We start from the raw sequence: 10551 nt of genomic DNA, 5'->3' as shown, positions 1-10551 counted from the left end.
GGAAACACCCGGGTCAGAGGTTCCTGTGGCTGCTGGAGAACTCACTGGGGTATGCCTGCTATCTGGTCAGCAGCATTTTGGGGGAGGAGGAGAGGGACAACCCGCTGTCGGACAACAAACACCTGTTCCTCAGATACACCTCGCAGATCAGGGAGGTAGGCGAGGCTGTGGAGGTGTATCATATAAAACAGGCCATGCTGCAGGAGGCCCAGAGGACAGGAGACTCTGGATGTCTGATGGTGGAGTTTGGGGATTTTAAGGGTAGGTCAATGAATGAGGTGTATGAGGACCCAAGCAAGGAGGCCCAGGCTCTCATCACCTACCTGAAGAAGGCAAAGGCCAGGCCTAACATCAATATGGCCCTTTTCAAAGCATACGTGCCTTTAGAGGCAGGCTCCAGCCCACGTGCCCACCACCACTGTGCCCACTGCATCTGTCCTCACTGCTGCTGTGCCCACTGCCACTGTGTCTGTTCCTCCTCCACCTACTGCCACTAAGAACAAGCCACTGCTGGCGACCAATGTGAAGGCCCTGTTGGCGCGGGGGATGCATTTATTTGCTTCACAGCTGGCACAAAAGATTTTGGCTCCAGCCAAACCCTGTAAGTGATTTGCAAGCTTTAAAATCATTACAGTATATATTATGCAGTATATATGTCTAACGAAAATACGTGTTCAACAGCTGCAGGACCACGTGTACATCCTGCGTCTGAGTCCGCAGCCCGGAGACAGCTCTTTACATGTGGTGAGTATCACTTAACGCATACAAGTGTGTTGGTGACATGTGCTTAGTGTTTTATGTTATTTTACAGACTCTGCTGCTACGGATTTTTTTGAGGAGGAAGATGACCTGGAGATGGCAACTGTAGCCTCGCAAGCTGAGGAACAACTTCCTCAAGGTATGTAAATCTTGAACAATATTTTACAAACAATTACAAATAAAACAAAACAGTATTTTTTAAATGACATATTATTTTATTTCACAACACAGAGGAATGGCACTTCTCAGGTGTCAATCTACATTCACTCTTTGAGTGAACATCCTCAAAGGAAAAAAGATAATTTAAAGGTGTATGTAAAAGGTTTTATTTCATTTTTTATCGTAATCACAGACTAAAGCTCATTCTTGTCATCTCACACTTCCCCCACTCCCCTTGGAATAAGTGGCTGTTGTAGTGTTTGGTCTGCTTCGCTTCACACTTGGCTGATCCCATCTTTTTTTCTTCTTGTATTTCTTCTAATGGTGCTTGGATGAAAAACAGGATGATTTTCACTGCTTCCTTCCATCTTTTCATCATCATGTCATCTCTCTACTAATCATACATGCTTTGCAGTAAACCTTGTAATCGCAGTAGCTGTCCAGCAGAGCTGAGAAAGTCATGCAGTGAAAGTCTAAAACAATAAGATAATTTTGTTGTGTTTTTTTTACGCTCCAGCCACTGCAGGCTCGAGAGGCCCTGCTCCTGCCCCGGCTCGTGCTACTGCCCCTGCTCCTGCCCCTTATCCTGCTCCTCCAGCATTGTGGACCCCTGGCCAGGTGTCCCAGTCGCCTGCAGAGCTTCCTGTCCACTGGAAAGAGCAACTCCCATCTTTCCAGCAAGGCCTTCAACCCCTGTCCCTCTGCACCAGGACCACCTCACTACAGCCACCCACAGGACTGCAGCGCCCTGCCCAGCCTCCTCTGCAGGTTCCTCCTCTGCGCCCTGCCCAGCCTCCTCTGCAGTCTCCTCCTCTGCGCCCTGCCCAGCCTCCTCTGCAGTCTCCTCCTCTGCGCCCTGCCCAGCCTCCTCTGCAGTCTCCTCCTCTGCGCCCTGTTCAGCCTCCTCTGCAGTCTCCTCCACAGCCTTCTGTCCAGCCAAGTGCTGCCTCTGCTCCTGCAACATCAACTGGGTCCAGTGTTGCAGACCAGGCTCCTGTAAGTAAGCTTCTCATTTATTGTGTGCAGGTGCTGCAGCGTGATTTCCAATGACCACAAAAAAAGAGGCCGCATTTCCTCTGTGCTGGAAACTTTGCACTGGCTACCTTTTAATTGTAGATTTAATCAAAAAATTGCGCATTAAGCCATGCAAGCTGAAATGTTTGCGGCCCGGCAGCAGAAGGGAGGATGTATGTTTCGGCTCATTGGTATAGGGGTATGATTCTTGCTTAGGGTGCGAGAGGTCCCGGGTTCAAATCCCGGACGAGCCCATTATTAGGCTTTGCTTTTAATCTCTTCAGCCTGATTAGGGCAACCAGGATATTTATATCCCGGGTTTCGGCAGAGGAACCACGTCCGCCTCTTTTAGTCTACCTGATTCCACCTAGCCTCATCGCTATCTGCCTCTCAGACAGCCAGCTATCAGGAAGTGTTGGTTCCATGGTGTAATGGTTAGCACTTTGGGCTTTGAATCCAGCGATCCAAGTTCCAATCTCGGTAGAACCTTTTCAGGTTCTTTGCGGAAGGGTGGGAAAAAACAGAGGTGATGCGCAACTGCTGACGTGGCAGTGAAATTGGCACTCTCAAACAGAGTCGGAATTGGGGAAACATGGGCTTAAAAAGCAAAGGCTTCATCTGCTCCTTGCTATCGTGCTTTTGGACTCAATGACTTAAATGTCTGCTGCTCATGGGAAAAGTTGACACACGCCAAGGTTCCACGGTGTAATGGTTTGCACTCTGGGCTCTGAATCCAGCGATCCGAGTTCAAATCTCGGTGGGACCTGCTTTTGCCAGGAATGTGTGCAGTACCTCGTTCGAAAAAACTTTTTCGGCAGCACTGAGCCGAAAGAGCTCATCTAGGTAGTGCCCCTTGAAGGGGGGCGTAAAAAGGATGGACAGCACTGGACAATGCAGGCATCGATCCCTCTACCTCTCGCATGCTAAGCGAGCGCTCTACCATTTGAGTTACTTTCCCTCGATGATGGAGAAGAGGTGTCCATCGCTCTCAAAGACAAAGACGAGGCGCGAGCCCTAGCACGTGTGCAGGTGCTGCAGCGTGATTTCCAATGACCACAAAAAAGAGGCCGCATTTCCTCTGTGCTGGCAACTTTGCACTGGCTACCTTTTAATTGTAGATTTAATTAAAATATTGCGCTTCAAGCCATGCAAGCTGAAATGTTTTCGGCCCGGCAGCAGCAGGGAGGACGTATGTTTAGTCTCGTTGGTCTAGGGGTATGATTCTCGCTTAGAGTGCGAGAGGTCCGGGGTTCAAATCCCGGACGAGCCCATTATCAGGCTTTGCTTTTAATCTCTTCAGCCTGATTAGGGCAACCAGGATATTTCTGAGAAATGGGGGATAAAATGAGCCAGAGAGAGGCCGGTTAGCTCAGTTGGTTAGAGCGTGGTGCTAATAGTGCCAAGGTCAAGGGTTCGATCCCCGTACGGGCAACTCATTTTCTCTCTGGGACCTTCGCTCTGCTCTTCTCGAAAATGACTGGCGGTCTCCCAGACATGCCTGCTGGCTAAACTGCACAAGTACCTGGCCGAAATAGCTCAGTTGGGAGAGCGTTAGACTGAACATCTAAAGGTCCCTGGTTCAATCCCGGGTTTCGGCAGAGGAACCACGTCCGCCTCTCTTAGTCGAGGTGGTCTATTGACCAAACGCCAGCTCTTATCTACCTGATTCCACCTAGCCTCATCGCTATCTGCCTCTCAGACAACCAGCTATCAGGGTGTGTTTGTTCCATGGTGTAATGGTTAGCAATCTGGCTTTGAATCCAGCGATCCGAGTTCAAATCTCGGTGGGACCTGCATTTGCCAGGAATGTGTGCAGTACCTCGTTCGAAAAAACATTTTCGGCAGCACTGAGCCGCAAGAGCTCATCTAGGTAGTGCCCCTTGAAGGGGGCGTAAAAAGGATGGACAGCACTGGAGAATGCAGGCATCTATCCCGCTACCTCTCGCATGCTAAGCGAGCGCTCTAACATTTGAGCTAATTCCCCTCGATGATGGAGAGAAGGTGTCTATCGCTCTCAAAGACAAAGACGAGGCGCGATCCCTAGCACGTGTGCAGGTGCTGCAGCGTGATTTCCAATGACCACAAAAAAACAGGCCGCATTTCCTCTGTGCTGGCAACTTTGCACTGGCTACCTTTTAATTGTAGATTTAATCAAAAAATTGCGCTTTGACTCCAGCGATCCGAGTTCAAATCTCGGTGGAACCTTTTTAGGTTCTTTGTGGAAGGGAGGGAAAAAACAGAGGTGATGCGCAACTGCTGACGTGGCGGTGAAATTGGCACTCTCAAACCGAGTCGGAATCGGGGAAACATGGGCTTAAAAAGCAAAGGCTTCATTTGCTCCTTGCTATCGTGCTTCTGGACTCAATGACTTAAATCTCTGCTGCTCATGGGAAAAGTTGACACACGCCAAGGTTCCATGGTGTAATGGTTAGCAGTCTGGGCTCTGAATCCATCGATCCGAGTTCAAATCTCTGTGGGACCTGCTTTTCCAGGAATGTGTGCAGTACCTCGTTCAAAAAAACTTTTTCGGCAGCACTGAGCCGCAAGAGCTCATCTAGGTAGTGCCCCTTGAAGGGGGGGCGTAAAAAGGATGGACAGCCCTGGAGAAAGCAGGCATCGATCCCACTACCTCTCGCATGCTAAGCAAGCGCTCTACCATTTGAGCTAATTCCCCTCCATGATGGAGAGAAGGTGTCCATCGCTCTCAAAGACAAAGACGAGGCGCGATCCCTAGCACGTGTGCAGGTGCTGCAGCGTGATTTCCAATGACCACAAAAAAACAGGACGCATTTCCTCTCTGCTGGCAACTTTGCACTGGCTACCTTTTAATTGTAGATTTAATCAAAAAATTGCGCTTTGAATCCAGCGATCCGAGTTCAAATCTCGGTGGAACCTTTTTAGGTTCTTTGCGGAAGGGAGGGAAAAAACAGAGGTGATGCGCAACTGCTGACGTGGCAGTGAAATTGGCACTCTCAAACCGAGTCGGAATTGGGGAAACATGGGCTTAAAAAGCAAAGGCTTCATCTGCTTCTTCCTATCGTGCTTCTGTACTCAATGACTTAAATCCTTGCTATCGTGCTTCTGGACTCAATGACTTAAATCCTGCTGCTCATGGGAAAAGTTGACACACGCCAAGGTTCCATGGTGTAATGGTTAGCACTCTGGGCTCTGAATCCAGCGATCCGAGTTCAAATCTCGGTGGGACCTGCTTTTGCCAGGAATGTGTGCAGTACCTCGTTTGAAAAAACTTTTTCGGCAGCACTGAGCCGCAAGAGCTCATCTAGGTAGTGCCCCTTGAAGGGGGGCGTAAAAAGGATGGACAGCACTGGAGAATGCAGGCATCGATCCCACTACCTCTCGCTTGCGCCTACTGCTTCCTACCGATTGAGCCAAAGTAAGCCCAAAGTAAGCCCACGTGAGCCAATCGTGTTTCTCTGCTGTGGCTTACTTTTGACCAATCGCGTTCTCTCCTGTGGCTTACTTTTGACCAATCGTGTTTCTCTCCTGTGGCTTACTTTTGACCAATCGCCTTTCTCTCCTGTGGCTTACTTTTGACCAATCGCGTTTCTCTCCTGTGGCTTACTTTTGACCAATCGGCGACCGCTATTATTAGGCAAGGCAAGGCAAGTTTATTTATATAGCACATTTCATACACAATGGTAATTCAAAGTGCTTTACATAGAAGAAATTAAAATAATCAAAAGAAATCAGAATAATTAAAACAGATTGGAACAAAAGATAAAATACAGAAATAATCAAATGAAATCAGAATAATTAAAACATAAAATAAAATACAGTGCAAACAGTCGGACGAACAGTGGCACAGTGCTCATTCAGTAAATGCACAGTTAAACAGATGTGTTTTGAGTCTGGATTTGAATGTGACTACTGTAGGAGCACATCTGATCTCTTCTGGAAGCTGGTTCCAGCTGCGGCTGGCATAGTAGCTAAAAGCAGACTCGCCATGCTTAGAGTGAACCCTTGGTATTTCTAGCCGATGTGATCCTAATGATCTGAGTGATCTGTTGGGTTTATATTCACTGAGCATATCCTAGGCCATTGAATGATTTATATACCAGTAATAATACTTTAAAATCAATCCTAAATGTAACTGGCAGCCAGTGTAAAGACCTGAGGACTGGTGTGATGTGTTCATATTTTCTGGTTCTGCTCAGAATCCTAGCAGCAGCGTTCTGTATGAGCTGCAACGGTCTTATGGTCTTTTTGGGAAGGCCAGTGAGAAGTCCATTACAATAATCCACCCTACTGGTGATGAAAGCATGCACAAGTTTTTCTAAGTCTTGACTGGAAACAAAGCATCTAATTCTTGCAATATTTTTCAGGTGATAATATGCTGATTTAGTTATTGCTTTGACATGACTACTGAAACTAAGGTCTGACTCTAGAGACACACCCAGATTCCTGACTTGATTTTTAGTTGTTTGACCCCTAGACTGAAGGTATGCGTTCACCTTGAGAACTTCATCTTTGTTTCCAAACGCAATGACTTCAGTTTTGTCTTTGTTTAACTGAAGAAAGTTTTGGCACATCCAATTGTTTACTTCATCAATGCATTGGCAAAGGGAGTCAATGGGGCTGTAATCGTTAGGCGATAGGGATAAGTAGAGCTGTGTGTCGTCTGCATAGCTATGGTAAGCCATTTGGTTCTTTCTCATTATTTGGCTCATTGGGAGCATGTACAGGTTCAATAGGAGTGGCACAAGAATTGAGCCTTGAGGGACTCCGCATGTCATGGATGTCCACTCAGACTTATGGTCTCCTATACTCACATAATAACCTCTGCCTCCTAAGTATGACCTGAACCATTTTAGGACTATCCCAGAAAGCCCGACCCAGTTTTCCAGCCTGTCAAGAAGTATTTTGTGATCGACAGTGTCAAATGCAGCACTGAGGTCGAGTAGTACCAGCACTGATAATTTGCCTGTATCAGTATTTAAGCGAATATCATTTATTATCTTTATGAGCGCGGCATCTGTACTGTGGTGCGGTCGGAAACCAGATTGAAAATGGTCAAAGTATCCATTCGAGCTTAAGAATTTTTTCAGCTGATTGAAGACAACTTTTTCAATGATCTTGCCTATGAAAGGAAGATTTGATATCGGTCTATAGTTGTTTAATATGGTCTTATCCAGATTGCTCTTTTTCAGGAGGGGCTTGACGACAGCAGTTTTCAGGGAGGTCGGAAAACTCCCAGAGAGAAGTGAGGCATTTACCACTTCCAGGAGATCTGCTTCTAAGCTGTGTAACACATTTTTGAAAAAAGATGTGGGAAGTGCGTCAAGGGCGCAGGTTGATGTTTTTAGTTGCTTCCAAAATTTTGCCATCAATTTCTTCGAAATCAGACATAGTGGCTACTTTCTCGTGCTGTTGTCTGATCTGCCTGACCCCAGCGCAACTCAAGGATGAGCTGATCACCTTTCTGATATTATTGATTTTCTCAGAGAAGAAAGAAGTAAACTCACTGCACTTTCTCACTGAGAGCATTTCACTGGGAATCTGGCTTGGGGGGGTTGTCAGTCTCTCTACAGTAGCAAAAAGAGTGCGTGTGTTGTTTATATTGCTGTTTATAATATTCGAGAAAAAAGTCTGTCTAGCTTTGCTTAGTTCCTTATTGAAAGCATGGATGCTGTCTTTGTAGATGTTATAATGGACTACAAGTTTTGTCTTCCGCCACATGCGCTCTGCTTTTCTGCATTGTCTTTTCATATTTTGCACTGCTGTTGAGTTTCTCCAAGGTGCTTTTTGTCTGCCACTCTTCTTCCTGACTTTCACAGGAGCAATATCATCAATTACACTCTTAACTTTTGAGTTAAAAGAATCAAGGAGAAAATCAACAGAGTCAGCAGATATGCTTGGTGTTAAAGATATAGCCTTCATAAATAGTACACTAGTGTTCTCATTTAAGCATCTCTTCTTGACAGACACAGATCTAGCTTCAATGGCAGGAGAGATCAATATATCAAAGAAAATACAAAAATGATCAGACAGTGCTACATCCTTAATAACAATTGATGAAATGTTTAGACCCTTATTGATAAGTAAATCTAGAGTGTGTCCACGATTATGTGTGGGTCCATGTACATGCTGAGTCAGATCAAAAGTTTTTAAAACAGTTTTGATTTCTTTTGCCATATTGTTTTCTGCATTATCTATGTGAATGTTAAAATCTCCAGCAATGGCAAAGCAGTCAAACTCTGAGGAAATTGTTGATAACAGTTCTGTTCAGTTCTCAGCAAAAGCTGGAGAGTATTTTGGAGGCCTGTAAACAATGATAAGTAAATTGCGTGGAGCACCTTTTAACACAATACCCAGATACTCGAAAGACGGGTAATTCCCAAATGATATTTGCTTACATTGATAGACATCTTTATAAAGAGCAGCTAAACCTCCGCCTCTTCTGACAGCTCTGCAGACACTCATAAAAGTAAAGTTAGGAGGGGCTGTTTCATTGAGGACTGTTGCACTGCAACTTTCTTCTAGCCAAGTTTCATTTAGCAACATAAAATCCAGGTTGTATGTGGTTATTAAGTCGTTGACTAAAAGTGATTTATTTTTAAGTGAGCGGATGTTTAAAAGTGCTAACTTAACAGTCTTACTTTTTGTCCCCACAGCAATCTTGGTATGTCGTGTAATAGGCACCAGATTAGATTGGTTTGCTGTACGGCTTTTGAAGGCCTTAGACTTTCTATCATGTAATCGAACAGCAATAGAAAAAGATACAGGCACACTGGGTTCCCGCTTGTTCTGTAAACATTTGAGAAAGTTATTGTTATCATAGCGGGGACCCGACACATATCACTGAGAGCTGGTATCAGTTGTTTTTGGTTCACCTCGAGCCGCTGGAGGAGGGTGTGGGCCCTGGCGCTGTGGCAGAGGCCGAAGAGCTCTCACAGGAGGAGGGGGAGGGCGAGCTGGGCCCGCAGGCTTTGGTGGTTGTGGGGCCTGGCGTTTTTTGGTTGGTATCTGGGGGCTCGCAGCAAAAGAGTGGGATAGTCTAGTTCCAGCATGCACCAGTTGTTCCATTTTCTCTGAGAAGCACAGAAGTGGAGATGCTGGAGAGAGTGGTAATGTTTCCGGTGAGAGGGATTTTTGCTCTGGTGTTATTGGAGGCTGTAATATGCTGTCCTGGTTTCCCTGGCTGTTTTCCAGAAAGTCGTCTATGGGTGCTGTATCTTGGAGCAGTGCTGGTATGTCACAGTCTGTCTGTGGTGAGCTCTGTGGGCAGGGCTCAGCTGAGATTGTGTCCGTGAGCAGAGGTTGTTGTGGCTGAGTGGTGTTATCACTGTCCTTGTGTGATGTGTCAACCGCATGTCCATTCAGGTGCTGAAATGAAATCCTGTGGTCATTCATACTGTATCCAGGTGTGTGTGTGCCATTCAGGTTGAGTGGATTGGCACACATTGCAGAAGGATGACGGAGGGAGAAGTAGATATTGTCCTTTAGCACTCTTGAACCAAGTTTGTTTGGGTGGTGGCCATCCTGTTGAAACAGTTGCCTCTGACTCCAGAAAAGATTGAAGTTGTCAATAAAGTTCACTCCTTTTATATTGCAGGTTTTTTGCAGCCATGTATTAAGCCCAAGCAACCGTGAAAACCTGTTTGTTCCTCTTGCTGGGAGTGGTCCACTGATGAATGTTTGAACTTTCAGTCTTTTAAGTGTTTCAAAAAGTTCATTGAAATCCTTTTTAAGAAGTTCCGACTGCTCTTTATGAATATCATTCTTCCCCACATGAATGATGAGTCGATTTGCAGTCTTATGTTTCATCAGAATGTTCTGAAGTTCCCTGTTTACATCAGAAGTTGTTGCTTGTGGAAGGCAGCACGTTGTTGTATCCCTGCTATTAATGTTTCTGATTACGGAGTCGCCCACTATCAGAGTCCTGGGCTCAGCTGCACTGTGAGCTGAGTGCCGCTGTCTGCTCGACCTTGAGCCCCAGTTAGCATCAGTGTTAGCTACTGGCTGATTCTGTCTGTGTGCGATCACATTCATCAAATTTGGGGATTCCTCATTCATTAATACTTCAAATCTGTTCTCAAGATGTATAGGCGGTGGTAGGAGACCAGTGTTTGCAGTCCTTGTCAGAGCCGTATCTGGGGTAGAGGATGCTACTGCAGTAATATGTGATGCTCGTGACAATCTGATGTCTCGAGTGCCTTTGGGTCTCGCACCCTGTTTGTGCCATCGATTAGTAAAACGATCGGCTTGTTTCTCTACACTCAGTATGGCCTGTCGAGAAGCACTAGATTCATGGGACTCACCGGCTGAATGCTGAGGACGTCCATGACGAAGCTCTGTTGTGTGTTCCGTCTGGTTTGGTGGTCCCGCAATTAACTTTGTTTCAAGAATTGCAATCCTTTGTAAAAGTCTGTGGCAGTTGGAGCAGCAAGTAGATTCCAGAGGAGGCATTTTCTTATCCTTATGAATGTAGGCAGTTGTGTTTTCTCTTCCCCGGAATGTAAGCTTTCAGTGGGAGGCTGGTCGAATAAAATAATTCTGCTTTTTTTTGTAGTAATCCAAGCGTTTGAGCACTGTGCTGATTTGCTGAAGTTAAAATTAGATGATAAAAGGAGATAAATTATAGAAATATAAAAGCGATAG

The 10551-nt window shown here is 45.8% G+C and overlaps 2 non-coding genes across 2 annotated transcripts; both read left to right on the top strand.

Moving 5' to 3' along the window:
* The first annotated feature begins 3457 nt into the window (after positions 1 to 3457).
* Positions 3458 to 3530, top strand: trnaf-gaa (transfer RNA phenylalanine (anticodon GAA)). The gene has a single exon. It is a non-coding gene; the product is annotated as a tRNA-Phe (tRNA).
* A 1537-nt stretch (positions 3531 to 5067) lies between these two features.
* trnaq-cug (transfer RNA glutamine (anticodon CUG)) lies at positions 5068 to 5139 on the top strand. The gene has a single exon. It is a non-coding gene; the product is annotated as a tRNA-Gln (tRNA).
* The last annotated feature ends 5412 nt before the right edge of the window (positions 5140 to 10551 follow it).

The sequence above is a fragment of the Siphateles boraxobius genome, unplaced genomic scaffold (assembly GCF_051911475.1).
Source record: "Siphateles boraxobius isolate OS27281-9 unplaced genomic scaffold, OSU_SipBor_1 269, whole genome shotgun sequence".
Taxonomy (NCBI): domain Eukaryota; kingdom Metazoa; phylum Chordata; class Actinopteri; order Cypriniformes; family Leuciscidae; genus Siphateles; species Siphateles boraxobius.
The sequence above is the reverse complement of the archived record's forward strand: the minus strand, read 5'-3'. Positions and strand labels throughout refer to the sequence as shown.